The sequence below is a fragment of the Sus scrofa genome, chromosome 14 (assembly GCF_054392235.1).
Source record: "Sus scrofa isolate SSC_HxYL_T2T_F1_AM1 chromosome 14, Sscrofa_HxYL_maternal_Yorkshire_Landrace_v2.0, whole genome shotgun sequence".
In the NCBI taxonomy this organism is placed as follows: Eukaryota; Metazoa; Chordata; class Mammalia; order Artiodactyla; family Suidae; genus Sus; species Sus scrofa.
Genome location: NC_139396.1, coordinates 37,789,806 through 37,815,020, shown reverse-complemented (window position 1 = coordinate 37,815,020; position 25,215 = coordinate 37,789,806). Strand labels below are relative to the sequence as shown.

The 25,215-nt window shown below is 41.7% G+C and overlaps 1 protein-coding gene across 4 annotated transcripts in view; it reads left to right on the top strand.

The window, feature by feature from the left end:
* SAP30 (Sin3A associated protein 30) overlaps nucleotides 1–25,215 on the top strand; it is a 137,049-nt gene that overhangs the window by 51,230 nt on the left and 60,604 nt on the right. For 3 of the 4 annotated variants that reach the window (XR_014825641.1, XR_014825644.1, XR_014825643.1), the window contains 2 exons: nucleotides 4,042–4,129; nucleotides 4,278–4,414. The gene's annotated coding sequence lies outside the window, so the exon portion shown is untranslated. Of the gene's footprint in view, nucleotides 1–4,041; nucleotides 4,130–4,277; nucleotides 4,415–25,215 lie in introns of those variants that run through there. The other variant, XR_014825642.1, reaches the window with a different exon arrangement.

Genomic DNA, 25,215 nt, shown 5'->3' with positions numbered 1-25,215 from the left:
ACATTCCCAGGCTAGGGGCTGAATCAGAGCTACAGCCGCTGGCCTATACCACAGCCACAGTAACACAGGATCTGAGCCACATCTGCAACCTACACCACAGCTCACGGCAATGCAGGATCATTAACCCACTGAGCAAGGCCAGGGATTGAACCTGCAACCTCATGGTTCCTAGTCGAATACATTTCTGCTGCACCATGACGGGAACTCCTATGTGAGATTTCTGTTCTCCTTCTTTTATTTATATCAGTATGAACTCATGGATATTTATCTTATACTTTGGATTATAATCCAATATTTCTTTAGAAGGGATTTTTTAAAAAATTAAAGCACAGTTGATTTACAATGTTGTGCCAATTTCTGCTATATAGCAAGGTGACTCATACACACACACACACACTTATATATACACTCCTTCTTTTTTTATTTTTGTCCTTTTGTCTTTTCTAGGGCCACACCTGCGACATATGGAGGTTCCCAGACTAGGGGTCGAATGGGAGCTGCAGCTACCAACCTACGCCAGAGCCATAGCAACGCAGGCTCCAAGCGGCATCTATGATCTACACCACAACTCACGGCAATGCCAGATCCTTAGCCCACTGAGCAAGGCCAGGGATCAAACCTGCAACCTCATGGTTCCTAGTCAGATTCATTAACCACTGTGCCATGACAGGAACTCCTATTCCTTCTTTTTTATATTCTTTCCCATCATCGTCTATCCCAAGAGACTGGATATAGTTCCCTGTGCTGTACAGTAGGATCTCGTTGTTTATCCATTCTAAGCAATTACTAATGCCGTAGTAGCTTGCATCTACTAACCCCAAACTCCCAGTCAGTTCCATCAATATTACTTTAAACGTTTTTTAATTGCTCAAACTGTTCCAGCCTTGGAGTTCCTGTTGTGGCTTAGCAAGCTAAGAACTTGACATTAGTGTCCATGAGGATGCAGGTTCGATCCCTGGCTTTGCTCAGTGGGTTAAGGATCCAATGTTGCTGAAAGCTGTGGTGTAGGCCACAGATAGGGTTCAGATCCAGTGTTGCTGTGGCGTAGACCTCAGCTGCAGCTCTGATTCTGCCCCTAGCAGCCGTAAAAAAACAAGATGGAAAAAAATTGTTCCAGCCTTGGCCACTGGGAGTCCTGTAAGTTTTCTCTGGAGTCCTTTTGATGTAAACCCTCATCAGGGGTTAGGTTCCTCCCACCCCTCCTCCCCTGGACATGTTTTTACTTTCTGGAACTACAAGAAGCTCCAGGCTCATCTTGTATGTTTCCTGTCCCAGTCCTAGAATCAACCATGTCCTCACGGAGCCCTGGTTCCTTTCATTGGAGTATGGATTTGAAACGCAGATGCAGGCACTGGTTGGACCCACTGCCCCAGGAGTGTTGTAACCTCTGGGCCCTCTCTGCTGATGGAACCGAATGTGTCTCCTAATCTGCACATGTCTACATACCTATAGGTGTCTCTCTGTGTAACCGTTTGTATCTATATCAAGCTACACATGGGTTTATATTGATGTTGCCGGCTCTAATCTGTTACATGAAATGATCTAGCCTCCCCTTGCTGCTTGGTAACCACCTGCTCCCTGTCTCCACCACCTGCTCCCTGTCTCTACCACCTGCTGTTGTTCATTTCCAGCACACAGAGCACCGCTGATGTTAGCCCGTATCCTGCGATATATAATTTTATCAACTAGTGTACAGTGCTTATGTGCAGTTGTCTTTTGCCCTCAGTTTTATGGGCTCCATTTCCAAAGTTGCTCTCAGGTCAGCACCTCTACCTCCAGCCCATCCTCCAGCAAGGTTGTTTTGTTCATTTGTAATGCAGTGAGGTTGTTCTGGCACCTGCATTCCATCCTGGGACACCCCAGCCTCTTAAATATATGTTTTAACTTGCATGCATGAAGGATCAGTCTTCGTGCTATAAAGGTCTAAGGGTTTTGACAAATGCATAGGGTTGACTGTCCACTATTATGTTATGATACAGTATAGTTTCAATGCCCCAACATATCTCCTGGGCTTCACCTCTTCTGCCCTCCCCCTGCCTGAAACTCTGTCAACTATTGATTGTTTTCTGTAGTTTTACCTTTTCAGACTGTCATATAATTAGAATATAGTATGTAGCCTGTGTAGATTGGCTCCTTTCACTTGGCAATATGTATTTAAGTCAGTCATATCTTTTTAGGGTTTGGGAATTTATTTCTCTTTATCATGAATAATCTTCCATGATATCTTCCACAGTCTCTTCTTCATTTCATCTGTTGAAGGGCATCTTTGTTTCTTACAGTTTTTGCAGTTATAAATAAAGGTGCTATAAACATTTGTGTGCAGATTTTGTGTGGACGTAACATTTTCAGATTTTTTGGATCAATATCTTTTTAATGTTTTTCAGGTTGATTGTAATTGTTGATCTGTAATCATCTAGATTTTATATGGCTTCTCAAACATAGCTATTTCAAAAAATAATTTTCCCATAATAAATCTGTTTTTATAAAAGCATAAACAATGAACCTATAAATGTTTTATGAAATAAGAGAACTCTAAATATAGGGCAATTTAGAAGTAATTTCATTTAATATTCTTTAAAATATGAGCAGACATGTGGTCTGCTGAGGCCATTTCTTTTACATTGCAAACAGAGAAATTTATAGGTGTTAAATTAGCTGCAAAATTGTTCCTTTATTGCTCTCTCACTAATAAAACATGTTAAAAATTGCATGTTTGAGAATCCAAATAAAAGCATTTGCAAGTTGAAGTAATAAATACAACATAGTATTAGATAACTAAACTCAGCTCCCTTTGTGTGTATACATATCAGATAGGAGACTAGAAATGCCAGGAAATAGTAAGCTATGAAAATATTTTCCCTGGATATTTCACCTCTAAATACATGATGTGTATTCCATACAGTATAACCCTATTAAATCATAACTCACTATTTCATAAGATATAGGCATGCATTAGAGAGGGAGGCAAATATGTTCATTAAAATTACTCTAAAACATGACAACAATTCTATTTTTTTTAAAAAAGCCTTTATATAACACTGTCTTCTCTCAATGGCAAGTTAGTCTTTGCCTTTATTACTAATATTCCAAAGAGGGCTCCTTTGGGATGAATTAATAAACTTCACATTGTTACCACCTTACAGAATTTTCACTTCATTTTCCCACAGAATCCAAGTGATTCGTGCTGACTGAACCAGCAGGGATGAAGTATAAAATATCCTGGCATCAAGAAAGCTTTTAACGGCATATGCTCTGTTTTATTTTGTGTCTTAAGTTACTCTATGTAAAGTGTTTCAGGAAATGGGGGAGGCCAAGTGTCAGTGAGAATGAGGGGTTTAAGACTCTCCTACTAGTTCAATGTTTTTCTCCTCTCCAGAGAACCCACAGCCTTTTTAGTGTTAGAAAATCAAAGAGTCCAAACCATGTTGGCAGAGGCTGGGATTTTCCTTCCTGATCTAAAAGGTTTGCAGATTTCTCCCCTAGGAGCCTGACTCACTGAGGACTGGCTTCCCAAGAAGCTCGGGAGGTGGGTAGGGTGGTGAGGGCTTTAGTTCACTGTGAAAAATTCAGGAGAGAATTCTTGAGAGCTTTTCTTCCGAAGCAGAACATACCTTATGATGCATTAGATGGGGGCGTCCATAGATAGACTATGCCCCTTTTATTTTTTTATTTTTTATTTTGTCTTTTTGCCTTTTCTAGGGCCGCTTCCTGTGGCATATGGAGGTTCCCAAGCTAGGGGTCCAATCAGAGCTGTAGCCACCAGTCTATGCCAGAGCCACAGCAACATGGGATCCGAGCTGCGTCTGCGACCTACACCACAGCTCACGGCAACGCTGGATCCTTAACCCACTGAGCAAGGCCAGGGATTGAACCTGCAACCTCATGGTTCCTAGTCAGATTCGTTAACCACTGCACCATGCCGGAAACTCCTGTAGACCATGCCCCTTTTAAATGCATAATTCTAATAGGGAAAAATCTTCTATCTCTCTTTCACAAAAATATAAATATATATTTATTTCGTCTGCTTGTTTTGCTTTTTAGCTGGAGCAGCGGCAAGGAAGAACAAGCCACTAAACCCCTGGATCTTCTCAGCTTGTTCCCTGAATCCCTTCAGTTATGCCAATGCAAGGTGAGTTGATAGACATGTCTCTGGGGAAAGAACGTTTGCAAAGATTGTTTTTCCCAGTACCCCTGTGATGTGCCAAATTAAACTTACAAAAGATCCTCTGGAGCGGGGGAGGCTATGAGACCCCATCTCCTCCCCTTCTGCCTTTCAGCTTTCTGAGGGACTGAGATGGCCCTGATGGGGATCCCTGGCAGGAAAATGCACTAAAGTTCCCCACAGAAAAAAGAAGGCGTCTGAGTCAGCGACTTCGGCTCAACGGCAGAGCCTCGAGGTTTGTGGGGGACAGTGTGTTCCAGGTGCAGTGTGTAGCTGTGGTTAGTAACCCAGTTACACCCGGCCGCCTTGGCAGAGAGGCGGTGTTTGTGGAACAGTGGCTAACTGTGAGTGTAGATCCAATACGCTGGCACCTTGGGAGTCTGTGTCCTCAGGGCCCCCCTGATGCCAGCACAGGGTTCTTCTGAAGCAGAAAGAACATCCTGACGGCAGGATGGGGAGCCACTGGAGCCTGCTGGAGCCCATTTTCAACAGTGAACACCACGTAGAAGTGATGAGAATTCAGAACTTGTTTTTAAAATTGAAGTAGAATTGATTACACTGCTGTGTTATTTTCTGGTGTTCAGCAAAGTGATTCGGTTTATCTATGTATATTTGTTTTCACATTCTTTCCATCGTAGGTTATTATAAGATATTGAATATAGTTCCCTGGGCTCTACAGTAGGAACTTGTTTATCGGTTTTATGTATAGCAGTTTGTATCTGCTAATCCCAGACTCCTAATTTATTCCTTCCTCCCTCCCCTTTGGTAACCAAAGTTTGTTTTCTATGTCTGTGAGTCTATTTCTGTTTTGAAAATAATTGCATTTGTATCATATTTTAGATTCCCGGTATAAGTGATAACACATGATACTTTGATTTATTTCATTTAGTATGATAATCTCTAAGTCCATCCATGTTGCTACAAATGGCATTATTTCATTCTTTTTTAGGGTTGAATAATATTCGTGTGTGTGTGCGCGTGTGTGTGTGTGTGCCCTTGCGTGTGCCACATCTTCTTTATTCATTCATCTGTCAATGGACATTTATGTGGTTTCCATGCCTTGGCTATTATAACTAGTGCTTCTGTGAACATTGAGATGAATGTATCTGTTTGAATTAGGGTTTTCTCCAGATATATGTGTGCCCAAGAGTGAGATCGTTGGATCATATGGTAATTCTATTTTTAGTTTTTTGAAGAACCTTTGTACTGTTTTCCACAGTGGCTGCACCAATTTACATTCCCATCAACAGTGTAGGAGGGTTACCTTTTCTCCACACCCTTTCTAGCATTGTTCATGATGGCCTCTGACCAGTGTGAGGTGCTACCTCATTGTAGTTTTGGTTTGCATTTCTCTGATAATTAGAGATGTTGAGCATTTTTTCACATGCCTATTGGCCATTTGTATGTCTTCTTTGGAAAGGTGTCTGTTTAGGTCTTTTGCCCATTATTTGATTGGGTTGTTTGCTTTTTCATTATTAAGTTGTATAAGCTGTTTGTATATCTTGGAAATTAATTCCTTGTCGGTTGCATCATTTGCAAATATTTTATCCCATTCCATAGGTTGTCTTTTTGTATTGTTTATGGTTTCCTTTGCAGTACAAAAGCCTATAAGTTTGAATAGGTCCCATTTGTTTACTTTTGCTTTTATTTCTATTGCCTTGGGAGACTGCCCTAAGAAAACATAGGTATGATTCATGTCAGAGAATGTTTTGCCCATGTTCTCTTCTAGGATTTTTATGGTATCATGCTTTATGTTTACGTCTTTAAGCCATTTTGAGTTTATTTTTGTGTATGGTGTGAGTAAGTGTTCTCACTTCATTGATTTACATGCAGCTGTCTTGCTTTCCTAGCACCGCCCATTGAAGAGGCTGTCTTTTCTCGGTTATATGTTCTCGCCTGCTTTGTTGAAGATTAATTGGCCGGAGGTGTGTGGGTTTATTTCTGGGCTCTCTGTTCTGTTCCACCAACCCCTTTGTCTGTTTTTATGCCAATACCACACTGTTTTGTAAAATCAGAACTTCTAAGGACTGATCAGTTCTTTCCCCCTGGAATTTTGGAACAAGACTCCTCCCTTTGGACTGATTTCCCAGGTTCCTGGACAATTTGGGGAGTGGAGAGCCCTGAAAAAAATACTGAATTACCTGCAATGTGGAGGGATGGAAGCAAAAAAATTAGAAAAATAGAGATGCCAAAATTTTGACTCCAAACCCAATGGAAGTCATATTGATTAATAGGCTAGTTCTCTGTGACTCTCCAAGGCTCACATGTTTGCCAAATTTGTTTAACTACCGAAACTTTAAAAAAAAAAAACTAAGCATCTTGCGGGACTAGATTCCAAGGAAGACTGGTTGGAAAATGTTTCTCAAATGGCAGAATTTTAGATAGTAAATCATGACAAAGGAGCAGTAAATTTGGGGTAGGGGCATTCCTGGCCTCACTGTCTAAGAGGAGAACAGCCCTATAGTTCTGCAGCATTAATCACAATGTTCTAATAACTCCAACCAAGAAGGGCAGAAGAAATGGTCCTGAGTTGAGATCAGGGCCTTCTCCTTGGCTCCATCCATCCTTGGCTTTGGACTAATGACCCCCTGCCATCACTCGTTGGCCCCCAATAGCTGGGGAGTTTAAGGAAAGGTCTTTCATCACCAATGGTGTAAGGAAATTTTTCTCAACAAGCTGGGGCACCAGAAGCAGCCATTTCAATGAGACCAGGTGAGAATACTGAAAACTCCACAGAGGTATTGGATCTGCATCCAGGGTTGAGAACTTTTATTTTAGGGTTCATCTGTCTGGGGTCCAAAGCAAGTGCTCAGTTTTTCCCTCCTTCAGAGGCCCAGTGCTGCATCTACCCACTTATCCCCATGGGATTAATTCTCAGGAAACTCATGAACAGATTGGTTATTATCTGGGCCTTCTGTCACTCTGTGAACTACTCCTGGGGACAGTGATGCACAGTTTCCTTTAAGTTAATTCCATAAGTTGCATTTAAAAAAAAAAAAAAAAGACTTTACATCACAGGGAAACCACTTGTAGTTGCTCCATTTCCTGGAGCCTACAGCTTTTTTTTTTTTTTTTTCTGGTACAGCTGGCAAAACGCCTGGGACAAGATGTATTCAATTCAGGTCAAAGCAGAGCTGTGTTAGGAGAAACAGATGGCCCACCTAAGGTGAAAAAATTACTTTTGGGGGGAGTGGCTTATTCACCTTTTCCTCTAGGAAGGCAGGAATGTGTGCAAGCAAAATAAATATAACCCATTACAAACACATTCCATGGAGGGACAGAATCATTCGTGCTGAACGAGACAGTGGAGGCAGGCTGAGGGAACATGTCACATGCATATTAAAGTGCCCCCAGAACTCATGTATTGCTCCAAAAATTGCTCCATCAGGACATAAGTAAAGAGACCTATTAGTAGCCCTCTCTGTGAACTGTAATGACACATGGAGAAGATGGGGGACAGTTGAGATGAGCCAGGTACAGCCTCTGAAAAATGACTGAATATAAAGCAAAGCAGTGAGAATTGAACCGTGCTCCATCTGAAGAAAACTGGGGCTAATGCAGTTAGGTGTGGGAGACAGGTAATCCACATTTGTTTAGAAAGAAGGAGACTAGGTCTAAGAACTTGTTACACTGATTATCTAATGCTTTTGCTGGAGGTTACGTGTGTTTGAATCACCTGGAAAGCACATTCTACTCAGAAGGCTTTCCAGTACCCATGAAACACCCCTTAAGGGGTTACCCAGCTCTTTTGTTCTGAATCTTCTTTCAACACGTAGCATCATGGTTATGAATCTGGTCTCCCAACTACCTTGATAATGGGCAGGATTGAAGAAACAAGTTTGGAGGTCACTGGAAAGGCTTATTATATACTTGTTATAAGTAAATTTGTGGTTCATTTGCTGTGTTGGTCTTTTGATGGTTTGCTGAGCACAGATTAGTTCTGCAACTTGCGTGTGCAGCACCAGTACAGACAAAATCCATTCTTTGTACCCGCACAGCTGAGCGCCAGGGCCGAGAACACTGACCATTGCGCTGTGTGCCATCCTGTCAGCTCCAGCCAAGCAGCCCTGGGTCTGTGCCATTCTCTACTTTTTCATTTTTATTTTTTGAGATGGTTTCTATTTTTTAAAAACATTTTAATTGACAGATAGCTGATTTACAATGTTTCAGGTGTATAGCAAAGTGATTCAGTTATTTATATGCATATATATTCTTTTTCAGATTCTCTTCAATTACAGGTTAATAAAAGATACTGAATATATTTCCCTATACTATACAGTGGCTAAACAACAGGTCCTTGTTGTTTACCTGTTTTATATATGGTAATGTGTATCCGCTAATTTCACATCCCTAATTTATCGCCTCCTCACCTTTCATAACCATAAGTTTGTTTTCTCTGTGAGTCTGTTTCTGTTTTATAAATAAGTTCCTTTGTATCGTATTTTATACTCCACATATGAGTGATATATGGTACTTGTCTTTCTCTGTCTGACTTACTTTGCTTAGTATGGAATCTCTCAGTCTGTCCATGTTGCTGCAAATGTGTGCCTCTCTTTAAATGTAACATAAATCATCTCCCCATCTGCCTCTTTAAAATCAGCAAGAATAATTCTAAGTTATCTTCTCTGCAATGCCTTCTAGTGTCTCATGGCCTTGAACCTTAGGAAATAAGTTGCATTACCTGTGATCACCCTGTGACCAGGTGGTGTTGCCCAGTAGCAAACTTTCAGCTTCCTGTGGTCCTTTGTGGCTACTTCACCTTGAGAAGTGGACACAGTGAGGGTCCTGTAGCAAGGAGATGGAAAGAAAGTTTTACGCTACCAAACACATTTCCCACCCACACCTCCTGCACTGCTTGATCAGGTAACTTGAATGGGGAGTTACTTGGGATAAATGAAAACAGGACAGTGTTTTCTCATCCACAAGAGCTGCCTGATGGCTGTGCCCTCAGTAGCTGTGGCTAGTGTGGAGCTTGGCCCTTCCCCCTTCAGAGATCTGTGTGCTTCTTGGACCTGACCCCCTGCTCTTCTCACCCTCCTCAAGGCACCTGCAAGTCAGATGCTCCTGCTTAGGTGTCTCCTTCTCAGGCAGTAAGTGGTCGGCATGGTGCCCTCTGGTGGACACTGCACACAGGTTGTTTGCTGTAGGGCATTTTTCCACTGGTCTTTTGGTGACCAGTTTTGCTCATCTCCAGAAGGATATGGAAGCAGTAATGACTCAACTCTGGAATTATCTACTTGCCTTCTATCCCAGAAATCCCCCTGTATCACTAGAAAACAGCAAACTCCCTTCCCTTTAAATGCAAAATTTAAAAAAAATCAGCGTTTCAAATGAATTTCTTTTTTCCCAAATTGGAGGAATTGGCCCAAGGACTAATAAGGATGAGTATTATAAAGATTTCCTTGAAAGAGTCATTTCATAAATAAAATAAGAGATGCATTCATGCCAACCGAGATTTATGAAGGTTCTGTGAGATGGCAAAATGGAGTTTGCAATTCAGGAAGTTTATTGCTCTCGGGGCTGTGGCTAATCTCTCATGAAGCAAGGTTTCAGTTGGGTAGAGATTGAGTAATTAGAACAGAGGTGCATTGTGTAACTCCTTCTTCCTCTTTATTTATTGTGATCCAGTGACTATGCTAAGTCTCAAGCTATGGGCTCTCTTGATAGACTTGATTTTTGAGTGTCTTGAATCATGAGAGCTCAACGTTTCTTGCAAAAAGTGCCCTCAGATACAAGGCCTGATACCTGTGTGACGCGAAGTTTGTCTGACAGATTCACCTGAGGGCAGCCTAATGGCCTTTTCTTCAAAGGGAAAGAGAAGTGCCGCTGACTGATTACTCACTCTGTAGCCACACTGTCTTTATTTCTCATGGCAAATCCTTGAGACTGATATTATTTCCCCTATGCTATGGATGGGACTGAGATGCAGAGAGATTAAGTAACCTGCTCCAGGTAATAGAATACCTTAGAAGCCAAAAACAAACATGCTGTCTTCCGCTCAGTGTCATACAGCAGAAGAGAGGCAATAGTACCAAAAAGCTGGATTTTCAGATTGAAAACCAGCCTGTCTGACCCCAAAGCCACTACTCTCTCTGCTGTGCTGTGTTGCCACGTTGACATACAAGAGGCTCAAGAAATGCATACGGAATTTTTTTTTTTTTTAGTTTTGCTACTCTGTATTAGTGTTTATTTATTTTTTAGAAATTTATTTTTTTTTTTATTTTTTTTATTTATTTATTTTTTTATTTTTTTTTATTTTTTTTTTTTAATTTTATTTTCCCACTGTACAGCAAGGGGGTCAGGTTATCCTTACATGTATACATTACAATTACAGTTTTTCCCCCACCATTTCTTCTGTTGCAACATGAGTATCTAGACATAGTTCTCAATGCTATTCAGCGGGATCTCCTTGTAAATCTATTCTACATTGTGACTGATAAGCCCAAGCTCCCGATCCCTCCCACTCCCTCCCCCTCCCATCAGGCAACCACAAGTCTCTTCTCCAAGTCCATGATTGATTTTCTTTTCTGAGGAGATGTTCATTTGTGCTGGATATTAGATTCCAGTTATAAGTGATGTCATATGGTATTTGTCTTTGTCTTTCTGGCTCATTTCACTCAGTATGAGATTCTCTAGTTCCATCCATGTTGCTGCAAATGGCATGATGTCATCCTTTTTTATGGCTGAGTAGTATTCCATTGTGTATATATACCACATCTTCCGAATCCAATCCTCTGTCGATGGACATTTGGATTGTTTCCATGTCCTGGCTATTGTGAATAGTGCTGCAATGAACATGCGGGTGCATGTGTCTCTTTTAAGTAGAGCTTTGTCCGGATAGATGCCCAAGAGTGGGATTGCAGGGTCATATGGAAGTTCTATGTATAGATTTCTAAGGTATCTCCAAACTGTTCTCCATAGTGGCTGTACCAGTTTACATTCCCACCAGCAGTGCAGGAGGGTTCCCTTTTCTCCACAGCCCCTCCAGCACTTGTTATTTGTGGATTTATTAATGATGGCCATTCTGACTGGTGTGAGGTGGTATCTCATGGTAGTTTTGATTTGCATTTCTCTTATAATCAGCGATGTTGAGCATTTTTTCATGTGTTTGTTGGCCATCTGTATATCTTCCTTGGAGAAATGTCTATTCAGGTCTTTTGCCCATTTTTCCATTGATTGATTGGTTTTTTTGCTGTTGAGTTGTATAAGTTGCTTATATATTCTAGAGATTAAGCCCTTGTCAGTTGCATCATTTGAAACTATTTTCTCCCATTCTGTAAGTTGTCTTTTTGTTTTCTTTTGGGTTTCCTTTGCTGTGCAAAAGCTTTTCAGTTTGATGAGGTCCCATGGGTTTATTTTTGCTCTAGTTTCTATTGCTTTGGGAGACTGACCTGAGAAAATATTCATGATGTTGATGTCAGAGAGTGTTTTGCCTATGTTTTCTTCTAGGAGTTTGATGGTGTCCTGTCGTATATTTAAGTCTTTCAGCCATTTGGAGTTTATTTTTGTGCATGGTGTGAGGGTGTGTTCTAGTTTCATTGCTTTGCATACAGCTGTCCAGGTTTCCCAGCAATGCTTGCTGAATAGACTTTCCTTTTCCCATTTGATGTTCTTGCCTCCCTTGTCAAAGATTAATTGACCATAGGTGTCAGGGTTTATTTCCGGATTCTCTATTCTGTTCCATTGGTCTGTCTGTCTGTTTTGATACCAGTACCACACTGTTTTGATGACTGTGGCTTTGTAGTATTTCTTGAAGTCTGGGAGAGTTATGCCTCCTGCTTGGTTTTTGTTTCTCAGGATTGCTTTGGCGATTCTGGGTCTTTTGTTGTTCCATATAAATGTTTGGATTGTTTGTTCTAGTTCTGTGAAAAATGTCATGGGTAATTTGATAGGGATTGCATTGAATCTGTAGATTGCTTTGGGTAGGATGGCCATTTTCACAATATTGATTTTTCCAATCCAGGAACATGGAATATCTTTCCATTTTTTTACATCTTCTTTGATTTCTTTGATTAAGGTTTTATAGTTCTCGGCATATAGGTCCTTTACCTCTTTGGTTAGGTGTATTCCGAGGTATTTGATTTTGTGAGGTACAATTTTAAAAGGTATCGTATTTTTGTACTCCTTTTCTAATGCTTCATTGCTGGTATACAGAAATGCAACTGACTTCTGAATGTTAATCTTATATCCTGCCACTTTGCTGAATTTATTAATCAGTTCAAGGAGTTTTGGGGTTGAGTCCTTAGGGTTTTCTAGGTATAGAATCATGTCATCTGCATACAGTGACAGTTTGATCTCTTCTCTTCCTATATGGATGCCTTTGATTTCTTTTGTTTGTCTAATTGCTGTGGCTAAGACTTCCAAAACTATGTTGAAGAGCAGTGGTGAGAGTGGGCATCCCTGTCTTGTTCCAGATTTGAGTGAGAAGGCTTTCAGTTTTTCCCCATTGAGGATTATATTTGCTGTGGGTTTATCATAAATGGCTTTGATTATATTCAGGAATGTTCCCTCTGTACCCACTTTGGCGAGGGTCTTGATCATGAATGGATGTTGAACTTTGTCAAATGCTTTTTCTGCATCTATTGAGATGATCATATGATTTTTGACTTTTTTTTTGTTAATGTGGTGTATGATGTTGATTGATTTGCGTATGTTGAACCATCCTTGTGAACCTGGGATGAACCCAACCTGGTCATGGTGTATAATTTTTTTCGTATGTTGTTGGATTCGGTTGGCTAAGATTTTGTTGAGAAGTTTTGCATCTATATTCATCAATGATATTGGGCGATAGTTTTCTTTTTTGGTGGTATCTCTGCCTAGTTTTGGAATGAGGGTGATGGTGGCCTCATAGAATGTCTTTGGGAGTATTCCTTCTTCTTCAACCTTTTGAAAGAGTTTAAGGAGGATGGGCACCAATTCCTCTTTATATGTTTGATAGAATTCACCTGTGAAGCCATCTGGTCCTGGGCTTTTATTTGTAGGGAGTGATTTTATGACCTCTTCAATTTCATTTCTAGTGATTGGTCTGTTCAGTTGGTCTGTTTCTGCTTGATTCAGTTTTGGCAGGCTGTAAGATTCTAGAAAATTGTCCATTTCTTCCAGATTGTCAAACTTATTGCCATATAGTTGTTCATAGTATTCTCTTATGGTTTTTTGTATTTCTGCTGTATCCGTTGTGATTTCTCCTTTTTCATTTATAATTTTGGTGATTTGGGTTCTTTCTCTCCTCTTTTTAGTGAGTCTGGCCAGGGGTTTATCAATTTTGTTCACCTTTTCAAAGAACCAGCTCTTGGTTTTATTAATTTTCTCTATTGTTTTTTGAGTCTCTATTTTATTGATTTCTTCTTTGATCTTTACAATTTCCTTCCTTCTGCTGACTTTAGGACTTCTTTGTTCTTCTTTTTCTAATTCATTTAGGTGGAGGGTTAAGTTGTCAATTTGGGATCTTTCTTCTTTTTTGAGAAAGGCCTGGATTGCTATAAATTTCCCTCTGAGCACTGCTTTCGCAGCATCCCATAGATTTTGAGAGGTTGTGTCTTCATTATCATTTGTTTCAAGATAGTTTTTAATTTCCTTCTTGATTTCCTCATTGACCCATTGGTTTTTTAGTAACATGTTGTTTAGTCTCCATGGAGTAGGTTTTTTCTCTTTCCTTTTCCCATGGTTGATTTCTAATTTCATGGCATTGTGGTCAGAGAAGATACTTGAGATAATTTCTATGCTCCTAAATTTATTGAGATTCGCTTTATGTCCCAATATGTGGTCGATTCTTGAGAATGTTCCATGAGCATTTGAGAAGAATGTGTATTCTGATTTTTTTGGATGTAGTGTCCTGAAGATATCAATTAAGTCTAACTTTTCTATTGTTTCCTTTAGGATCTCTGTTGCTTTATTGGTTTTCTGTCTAGAGGATCTGTCCATTGATGTGAGGGGGGTATTTAGGTCTCCTACTATGATTGTATTCTCATCAATATCTCCCTTTATGTCTGTTAATATTTGTTGTATGTATCTGGGTGCTCCTATGTTTGGGGCATATATGTTGATGATAGTAACATCCTCTCCTTGGATGGATCCCTTAATCATTAAATAGTGTCCTTCTTTGTCTTTCTTTATGTCTTTTGTTTTAAAGTCTATTTTGTCTGATATGAGCGTTGCAACTCCTGCTTTTCTGTCATGTCTATTGGCATGAAATACTTTTCCCCAGCCTTTCACTTTCAATCTATATGTATCTTTTGTCCTAAGGTGAGTTTCTTGTAGGCAGCATATTGAAGGTTTTTGCCGTTTTATCCACTCAGCCAATCTGTGTCTTTTGATTGGGGCATTCAGTCCATTGACATTTAAGGTGATAATTGATAGATGATTATTTATTGCCATTTGATCCTCGTGTTCCAGTTGATTCTATGGTTCTCCATTCTTTTTTTTTTTTTTTTGGTTGGATGGTCTCCTGTTATTATCTGCTTGAGTGTATTTTTTTTTTTCATTTTTTGCAAATGCAATATTTGGTTTTGGCTTGTGGTTGCCCTGTTTTTTAAGTATGCTAACCCCTTCCCATAATTGTGTGTTTTAGCCTGATGGTCCTGTAAGTTCAAACACTTCATTATTATATTAAAATTAAGAAGAGAGACATACATACAAACAAAAAGGATTATTTACCTCCTAACATCCCTTGCCCACATTTTATGGTTTTGATGACTCTTTTATTTTTTTCTTTTTAATTTTATTTTGTTTGAAGCATGTTCATGATTAAATCTGTATGCTGGCTTATTTGAGTGACTGCTCTCTGATTGTATCTTCCTCAGTCCTAGTTCTTCCTCTTCTTCTTCTTCTTCTTTTTTTTTTTTTTCTTTTCTTTTTTCTTCCCTTTCCTTCCTTTCTTTTTGGTTTAGAGAAGCCCTTTCAATATTTCCTTTAACCTGGGTTTTGTGTTGCTGTATTCTTTAAGTTTTTGTTTGTTGGGAAAAATTTTTATTTCCCCTTCTATTTTAAATGATATTCTTGCTGGATAAAGTATTCTAGGTTGCATATTTTTTCCTTTGAGCACTTTAAATATCTCTTGCCATTCCCTCCTGGCCTGTAGTGTTTCTGTAGAGAAATCAGCTGATATTCTTATGGGGGTTCCCTTGTAGGTAACATTCTGTTTTTCTCTTGCTGCCTTTAGGATCCTCTCTTTATCACTAACTTTTGCCATTTTTATTATGATGTGTCTTGGTGTGGGTCTGTTTGGGTTCAGTTTGTTTGGGGCCCTCTGTGCTTCTTGTATCTTGAATCCAGTATCCTTTAGATTTGGGAAGTTTCCAGCGATAATTTCTTCAAATATATTTTCCATTCCTTTATCTTTTTCTACTCCTTCTGGAATTCCTATTATGCGTAGATTGGCCCGTTTTATATTATCCCATAGGTCTCTTATATTGCTTTCCAGTTTTTTGATTCGGTTTTCTGTCTGTTGACCAGATTGAGTGATTTCCATTATTCTATCTTCCATATCACTGATTCGTTCTTCTGCATTATTCATTCTGGTTTTTACTGCCCCTAGTTCAGTTTGCATCTCTGCAAATGAATGTTCTAGTTTTTCTTGGCTCCTCCTTATATTTTCTAGCTCCTTTCTGAGGGTATCTGCATTGCTGTTCATATCTTCTCTTAATTCCTTCAGTATTTTCACTATTTCTCTTTTGAACTCCAGGTCTGTCAGACTGCAGAGATCAGTTTCATTGTTGACTGTTTTAGGTGAGTTCTCCTGTTGGTTTGACTGGGGGTGGTTTCTCAGCTTCTTCATCTTGCTTGTTGTCTTCTTTCTCCTGAGGGAGTTGTACTCTCCGTTATCGGGTAGTGTTTGCCTTGTCACTGCCCTGGAATATTTCCTGAGGGCTGTCGTTGTTGGTCAATCTTTTTTTGAGGCAGTGTGGCTTTTCTGGAGTGTTGATGGGGCTAACAGTGTTTCTTTGAAGCAAAGGAGGACTTCCTGAGGGCAGACAGGACTGGGAGGTCCACCCCACGATGGTAGCAGATTTCACTTGGTTCTCAGCACCCCCTGGGATCTTGGGCGGGTAGCAGGGCCCTTGGAGACTCAAGAGGTTCCTCCCCAGGGCAGCCCGACTCAGAAAGACCGTCTGAGATCTTTTCCCGATTCGGCCAGGCTTGTTGCAGCTTTTCTGGGCTGCAGGGGGTCCTGCCTGGAGCTGGCAGTCCTATGCAGCTGGTCCACTAGGTCTCAGCACCCCTTGGGGTCTTGGGCGGGGGCAGGGCCTTTGGAGACTCAAGAGGCTCCTCCCCAGAACAGCCCGACTCAGAAAGACCGTCTGAGATCTTTTCCCGATTCGGCCAGGCTTGTTGCAGCTTTTCTGGGCTGCAGGGGGTCCTGCCTGGAGCTGGCAGTCCTATGCAGCTGGTCCACTGGGTCTCAGCACCCCCTGGGGTCTTGGGCGGGTAGCAGGGCCCTTGGAGGCTCAAGAGGCTCCTCCCCAGGACAGCCCGACTCAGAAAGACCGTCTGAGATCTTTTCCCAAGTCGGCCAGGCTTGTTGCAGCTTTTCTGGGCTGCAGGGGGTCCTGCCTGGAGCTGGCAGTCCTATGCAGCTGGTCCACTAGGTCTCAGCACCCCTTGGGGTCTTGGGCGGGTAGCAGGGCCCTTGGAGACTCAAGAGGCTCCTCCCCAGGGCAGCCCGATTCAGAAAGACCGTTTGAGATCTTTTCCCGATTCAGCCAGGCTTGTTGCAGCTTTTCTGGGCGCAGGGGGTCCTGCCTGGAGCTGGCAGTCCTATGCAGCTGGTCCACTAGGTCTCAGCACCCCCTGGGGTCTTGGGCGGGTAGCAGGGCCCTTGGAGGCTCAAGAGGCTCCTCCCCAGGACAGCCCGACTCAGAAAGACCGTCTGAGATCTTTTCCCGATTCGGCCAGGCTTGTTGCAGCTTTTCTGGGCTGCAGGGGGTCCTGCCTGGAGCTGGCAGTCCTATGCAGCTGGTCCACTAGGTCTCAGCACCCCTTGGGGTCTTGGGCGGGTAGCAGGGCCCTTGGAGACTCAAGAGGCTCCTCCCCAGGACAGCCCGACTCAGAAAGACCGTCTGAGATCTTTTCCCGATTCGGCCAGGCTTGTTGCAGCTTTTCTGGGCTGCAGGGGGTCCTGCCTGGAGCTGGCAGTCCTATGCAGCTGGTCCACTAGGTCTCAGCACCCCTTGGGGTCTTGGGCGGGTAGCAGGGCCCTTGGAGACTCAAGAGGCTCCTCCCCAGGACAGCCCGACTCAGAAAGACCGTCTGAGATCTTTTCCCAATTCGGCCAGGCTTGTTGCAGCTTTTCTGGGCTGCAGGGGGTCCTGCCTGGAGCTGGCAGTCCTATGCAGCTGGTCCACTAGGTCTTAGCACCCCCTGGGGTCTTGGGCGTGTAGCAAGGCCCTTGGAGACTCAAGAGGCTCCTCCCCGGGGGAGCCCGTCTCAGAAAAACCGTCGGAGAATTAGGTCGATCTATTCACGGCCTGGCTAGGCTTGTTCTAGCTTTTCTGGGCTGCAGGCCTTTTCTAGGGGGCTGGTGGTGTTTGGTGCTGCTCTGTGGAAGTGTAGCCCCTCCAAAGGGCAAGCAGGCCTGTGCAGGGAGAGCCCCTGCGGTGGTAGGCTTCAGGCAATTGTTGAGGCCAGCCCTCCTGGATGGCAGGCAGCCCCAGGTTCCGCGAGAGCGTAGGGGGTGGCGGGGGTGGGGGGAGGGAATGCACTGGGAAGCACAGCTTTCTGCTAGCTAGCGGGCCTGTAAGCTTGCTGTGGCGTGGGGGGTATTCTATGGGGACCCACCCCTTCTTCTCTCCGCTCCCCAGCACGGGCGCAGACCAGGCTCTTCTCCCAGGTTCCCTCTGAGGCGGCTTTCCACTTCCCCGCCCCTAGAGTATTGCTCCCTTCCTCTGCCGACAGCTTTGTTTTCTAGTCTCCCAGGCAGTCTCTGCCCCGTCAAATGGTTTAGAGACCTCCCAAGCAGTTTCCGCTCTTCCCCGCCCCCCTAGCCCGGGGACTAATCTCTGGAGCCGAGGTCTCGGTACCCAGCCCCCCCCCCCCAGGCGTCCCCCGGCCCTTTCTTGGGGACTAACCTTCGGAGGCGAGGTCTCGGTGCCCAGCCCCAACCCAGGCGTCCCCCGGCCCCCTCTCGGGGACCAACCTTCAGAGCTGAGGTCTCGGTGCCCAGCCCCCACCCAGGCGTCCCCCGGCCCTTTCCCGGGGACTAACCTCTGGAGCCGAGGATTCGGTGCCCAGCCCCCACCCAGGCGTCTCAATTTTTGGTGACTGTGCCCGTAGTTCAGATGGTCCGTTGGGTTCTTGATCGTTTTTCCGTACTCCGACTTACTGCTACACTCTTCTCTGCATCTGGAGATTCCTCCGGTTCGTTTGATCTTTCCCCCGGTAGGAGACTTTCCAGGGTGCGGGATCCCTTTCTCCTCCGCAGTTCCCTTTCGGGAGCGCCCGTCCCGCTCGGATTCACCTTCTCTCACTCTCCTCTTTTCTCCCGTTCTGCCCAATAATGTCACGAACTTCTTGCCGTTATTGGAGTTTAGGTTCCTCTGCCAGCAATTGGTTGTTGTTCTGTGTGAGTCATTTCTTCTGTAGATGTGCTTTTTTTGTTGTGTTTGTGGGAGAGGGCGAGCGTGTCCCCCTACTCCTCCGCCATCTTGTCCTCTCCTCAGAAATTTATTTTTTAATTTTTAAATTTTTTTTCTTTTCAGGCTGTACCGACGGTGTATGGAGGTTCCCAGTCTAGGGGTTGAATCAGAGCTGCAGCTGCCAGCCTATGCCACAACCACAGCAACGTAAAATCCGAGCCGGGTCTGTGAACTACACCACAGCTCATAGCAACGCCGGATCCTTAACCCACTGAGTGAGTCCAGGGATCGAACCTGCATCCTCATGGATGTTAGATTTGTTAACCACTGAGCCATGAAGGGAACTCATGTATTGTTTTTTTAAGTGTGTGTGTGAGTGTACTATACAATTTACCAACCGAACCAGTTTAAGGGTACAGTTCAGTGGTATTAAATACATTTATAACGTTGTGCAGTCATCACCACCATCCTTCTCCATAACCTTTTTCATCTTATAAAACTGAAACTCTGTTCCTACTAAACACTAACTCCCCATTCCCCCCCGCCCCTCCCCAGCCACTGGGAACTACCATTCTATTGCCCGTCTCTGTGAATTCAACCACTCTAAGTACCTCACATTAAGTGGAATCACAGTATTTGTCTTTTTGTGACTGCTTTATTTTAGCATATCGTCCTCGAGTGTCACACACCTTGTAGTGTATTGTAGAATTTCCTTTGCTTTTGAGGCTGAATGTGTGCAGCACTCTTTGCTTATACATCCTTCCGCTGTTGGACCCTTGTCTTGCTTCCACGTTTTATTTATCATGACTAATGCTGCTAGGAACATGAGTGGGCAAGTATCTCTTTCAGATTCTGCTTTCAATTATTTTGGGTATATACCCCAAAAGTAGAATTGCTAGGTCATATGGTAATTCTATTTTTTATTTTTAATATTTAATTTTATTTCTTAAGTTTAATTGAATTATAGTTGCTACAGTGTTGTAATAATTTCTGCTGTGCAGCAAAGGATTCAATTATACATATACACATGCACATATCCATTATTTTTCAGATTCTTTCCACATGTAGGTTATCACAGAATATTGAGTAGAGTTACCTATGCTATACAGCAGGTGCCTGTTGACCACCCATTCCACAGACAATAGTGTGCATATGCCCGTCCCAAACCCCAAGTCCATCCCTCCCCCCACCACCTGTCCCCTTGGGTAACCATACATTTGTTTTGAAGCATGTGAGTCTGTTTCTGCTTTGTAAATAAGTTTATCTGTATCATTTTTTAGATTCTACATATAAGTGCTATAATATGATGTTCCTCTGTCTGACTTCACTTAGTATGATAATCTCTAGATCCATACTTGTTGCTACAAATAGCAGTATTTCATTCTCTCTCTCTCTCTCTTTTTTTTTTTTTTTTTTTGGCTACACCCTCAGCATGCAGAAGTTCAAGATCAAACCCTCACCACAGCAGTGATCCTTTAACCACTACTTCTCATTCTGTTTTATGGCTGAGTAGTAGTCCATTGCATATATGCACCACATCTTTATCCATTCCTTTGTTGATGGACATTTAGGTTGCTTTCATGTTTTGGCTATTGTAAGTAAAGCTGAAATAAACATTGGCGGTGTGTATATCTTTTCAAATTATGATTTTCTCTGGATAGATGCCCAGGAGTGAGATTGCTGGATCATATGGTAGTTCTTTTTGGGGGGGATTTTATTCTACTTTTTTAAAATAATCATTTTTATTTTTTCCGTTACAGCTGATTTACAGTGTTCTGTCAAATTTCTGCTGCACAGCAAGGTGACCCAGTAGTTCTATTTTTAGTTTTTTGAGGAACCTCCTTACTGTTCCCCACAGCTGTTGTACCAATTTACATTCTCATCAACAGTGTAAGGGGGTTTTCTTTTCTCCATACTCTCTCCAGCATTTATTGTTTGTAGACTTTTTTTTTTCTGTTTATGGTCATACCTGTGGCATAAAGAAGTTCCCAGGCCAGGGGAATCTGAGCTGCAGCTGTGGCCTACACCACAACCCTGGCAACGCCAGATCTGAGCCACTTCTGCAACCTACACCACAGCTTGTGGCAATGCTAGATCCTTAATCCACCGAGTGAGACCAGGGTTCAAACCTGTATCCTCAGAGAGATGTTGGGTCCTTAACCCACTGAGCCACAATGGAAACCCCTTCACTTCTGATTTTAGTAATTTGATTCTTTTCTTCTTCATTCTTAGTCCAGTAGCTAAAGTTTTGTCAATTTCTAAAATTTAATTGGGATGTAATTGATTTACAGTATTGTATTGGTGTCATGTTGACGGCAAAGTGGATTAATTACACATACATCTATTCTTTCCTTCCCATAGGTTATTTCAGAACGTTGAGTAGACCTCCCTGCACTGTTCATTAGGTCCTTGTTAGTTATCTACTGTGTGTATAGTAGTGTGTGTATGTTAATCCTCCCAATTTATCCCTCCCCTGACCCCATGGTTTCCCCTTTGGTAATTCTAAATTTAATTTTGAAATCTTTGAGTTTCTGTTTTATAAATAAATTCTTTTGTATCATTTTTATGGATTCCATGTATAAGTAATATCATATGATACTGGTCTTTTTCTGGATTACTTCACTTAATATGATAATCTTCAGTTCCATCCATGTTGCTACAGATGGCATTATTTCATTCTTGTTATGGCTGAGCAGTATTCCATTGTGTCTATGTAGCTCATCGTCTTTATCCATTCTTCTGTTGATGAACATTTAGGTAGTTTCCATGCCTTGACTATTGTAAATAGTGCTGCAGTGAACACTGGGGTGCATGTATCTTTTCGAATTACAGTTTTCTCTGGATATATGCCTAGGGATGGAATTGCTGGATCATATAGTAGTTCTATTTTTAGTTTTTTAGGGAACCTGCATACTGTTTACCAGTTTACATTCCCACCAACAGTGTTGGAGGGTTCCCTTTTTCCAGCATTTGTTGTTTATAGACATTTTGATGATATCTATTCTTACTGGTGTGAGGTAAGATTTGTCAATTTTGTTGATCATTTTAAGAGCCAACTTTTGGTTTCGTTGATTTTTCTCTATTGCTTTTCTATTCTCTATTTTGTTTATCTGTATTCTAATCTTTATTGTTTCCTTCTTCCTGCTAGCTTTAGGTTTAATTTGTTCTTCTTTTCCTATTCCTTAAGTTATAAAGTTAGGTTTTTGATTTGATATCATTCTTGTTTTTAAAGTAGATATTTATAGCCATAAATTTCCCAATTAACAGTACTTTCACTGTATTCCATAAGTTTTGGCATGTCATGTTTTTGTTTTCATTAGTCTGTAAGTATTTTCTAATAATATCCCTTGTATTGTCTACTTTGATCCATTGGTTGTTGATAAGTGTATTGTTTAATTTCCACAATTTTGTGAGTTTTTTAGTTTTCCCTCTGTTACTGATTTCTAACTTCTATACATTGTGGTTGAAGAACACATTTTGTATGATATCTGTCTTTTGGGGGGCATGGGAGGCTGTACCCTTGGCATATGGAAGTTCTCAGGCTAGGGGTTGAATCATAGTTGTAGCTGCCAGCCTACACCACAGCCACAGCAACATGGGGATCCGAGCCACTTCTGCGACCTACACCACAGCTCACAGCACCACCTGATCCTTAACCCACTGAGCAAGGCCATGGATCAAATCTACATCCTCATGGATGCTAGTCGGATCGTTACCACTGAGCCACAGAGGAACTCCCAATATCTGTCTTTTAAAATTGGAGACTTCGTTTCTGGGCTAACATATGACCCATCCTGGGAAATAGCCCATAGACACTTGAGAAGAATGTGTATGCTGCTGCTGTTGGGTAGAGTGTTCTATATGTATCTGTTAGATCTAGTTGTCTGTTGTGTTAAGTGTCTATTTTCTTATCTTCTCTCTAGTTTTTTTTAATCCATTATTGTGGTAATGGGTCTTGACATCTCCACCTGTTATTGTAGAACTGTTCTATTTTTCCCTTCAATTCTGTCAGTTTCTACTTCATATATTTTGATGGGCTGTCATTAGGTACACAAATGTTTGTAATTGTCATTAGGTACACAAATGTTTGTAATTGTTTTATCTTCTTGCTTTATTGAAACTTTATTTTATTTTATTTTATTGTCTTTTCTAGGCTGCTCCTGTGGCATATGGAGGTTCCCAGGCTAGGGGTCCAATCAGAGCTGTAGCCACTGGCCTACGCCACAGCCACAGCAACTCAGGATCCAAGGCATGTCTGCAACCTACACCAGAGCTCACAGCAACACTGGATCCTTAACCCACTGATCCGGGGCCAGGGGTCAAACCCACAGCCTCATGGTTCCTAGTTGGATTCGTTAACCACTGAGCCACAGCGGGAACTCCAAAACTTTTATTAATATACAATGTCCTTCTTATTGTACACTTTTTCAATTAAAGTTTATTTTGTCTAATATTATTATATCCACCCATCCTCTCTTTTGGTTGCTTTTTGCATGGTCTATCTCTTTTCATCCTTTAAATCTCACTCTCTTTGTGTCTTTGATTCTAAAATTCGTCTCTTGTAGATATAGCTGTATCTTTGTATTTTTATCTGTTCTGCCGATCTCTGTCTTTTAATTGAAAAGTTTAAACTATTTACATTTAAAGTAATTACTGGTAAGGAGAGGTTTACTTCTGTGATTTTGCTCTGTGTTTTATAAATGCCTTGTGTCTTTTTTATTGCTGTTTCCTGCATTACTGTCTTCTTCTGAGTTTAGCTGATTTTTTGTAGTGAGATGTTTAAATTCCTTTCTCATTTCCTTTTGTGTATATTCTATAACCATTTTCTTCATAGTTACCACAGGGATTACATTTAACAACCTAACCTTTATAACAGTGTAGTTTGAATATATACCAGCCTAACTTCAATAACATATCTAAACTCTGCTCCTTTACAGCTCCATACCCTCCCTTTCAGCTGTTGATGTCATAAAATTACATCTTTGTACATTGTGTGCCCCCAAATATAAAGTAATATATTTTTATAATGCAATAGTCATTTATGTATTTATTCATTTATTTATTTTTGTCTTTTTAGGGCCATACCCATGACATATGGAGGTTCCCAGGCTAGGGGTTGAATCGGAGCTATAGCCCCCAGCCTATGCCACAGCCACAGCAACATCAGATCTGAGCCAAGTCTCTGAACTACGCCGCAGCTCACGGCAATGCCGGATCCTTAACCCACTGATTGAGGCCAGGAATCAAACCCACATACTCATGGATACTATCAGATTCGTTTCCACTGAGCCATGATGGTAACTCCTGAAGTAGAGTTGATTTACAATGTGTTAATTTCTACGGTACAGCAAAGTAATTCAGTTGTACATATATTCTCTTTCATATTCTTTTCCTATTGAATATATTTCCCTGTGCTATACAGTAGGTCCTTGCTGTTTATCCATCATATATATACTAGTTTGTATCTGCTAATCCAAAACCTCCCAGTCCATCCCTTCCTCCCTTCCCTCCCTCTTGACAACCATAAATCTGTTCTCCATGTCCATGAGTCTGTTTCTGTTTTGTAAATAAACTCACTTGTATCAAATATTAGCTTCCACATATGAGTGATATCATATGGTATTTATCTTTGTCTGACTTACTTCACCTAGTATGATAATCTCTAGGTCCATCCATGTTGCTGCAAATGGCATTATTTCTTTTTTGTGGCTGAGTAGTATTCTATTGTATGTATGTACCACATCTTCTTTATCCATTTTCATCTGTCAATGGATGTTTAGGTTGTTTCCATGTCTTGGCTATTGTAAATAGTATTTCTATGAATATAGGTGTCCATGTATCTTTTTGAATTATAGTTTTGTCTGGATATATGCTCAGGATTGGGGTTGCAGGATCATACAGCAACTCTGCTTTTCATTTTTTTTGAGAAACTTCCATACTATTTTCCATAGTGGCTGCACCAATTTTCTTTGAACTTTTTTTTTGTTTGTTTGTGTGTACTTTTTAGGGCCGCACATATGGCATATGAAAGTTACATCCATGGCCTCTCTCAGTAGGTTAAGGATCCAGTGTGGCCATAAGCTGTGGTGTAGGTCGTAGACATGCTCAGATCCTGTGTTGCTGTGGCTGTGGCGTAGACCAGCAGCTGCAGCTCTCAGGGGTCGAATCAGAGCTGCAGCTGCTGGCCTATGCCACAGCCACAGCAACACAGGATCTGAGCATGTCTACGACCTACACCACAGCTTATGGCCACACCGGATCCTTAACCCACTGAGAGAAGCCATGGATCAAACCTGCACCCTCATGTTTACCAGTCGTGTTGTTACTGTTGAGTCACAATGGGAGCTCCCTTTGAAAATTTTTATGTCAGCTGTTTTAAAGTCTTGATTTAATATTTCTTCTGTTGGATCTCTTTCAGCGACAGTTTTTTATCAATCCACTTTATTTCTTTGAATATACCATATTTCCCTATTTCTTTGTATG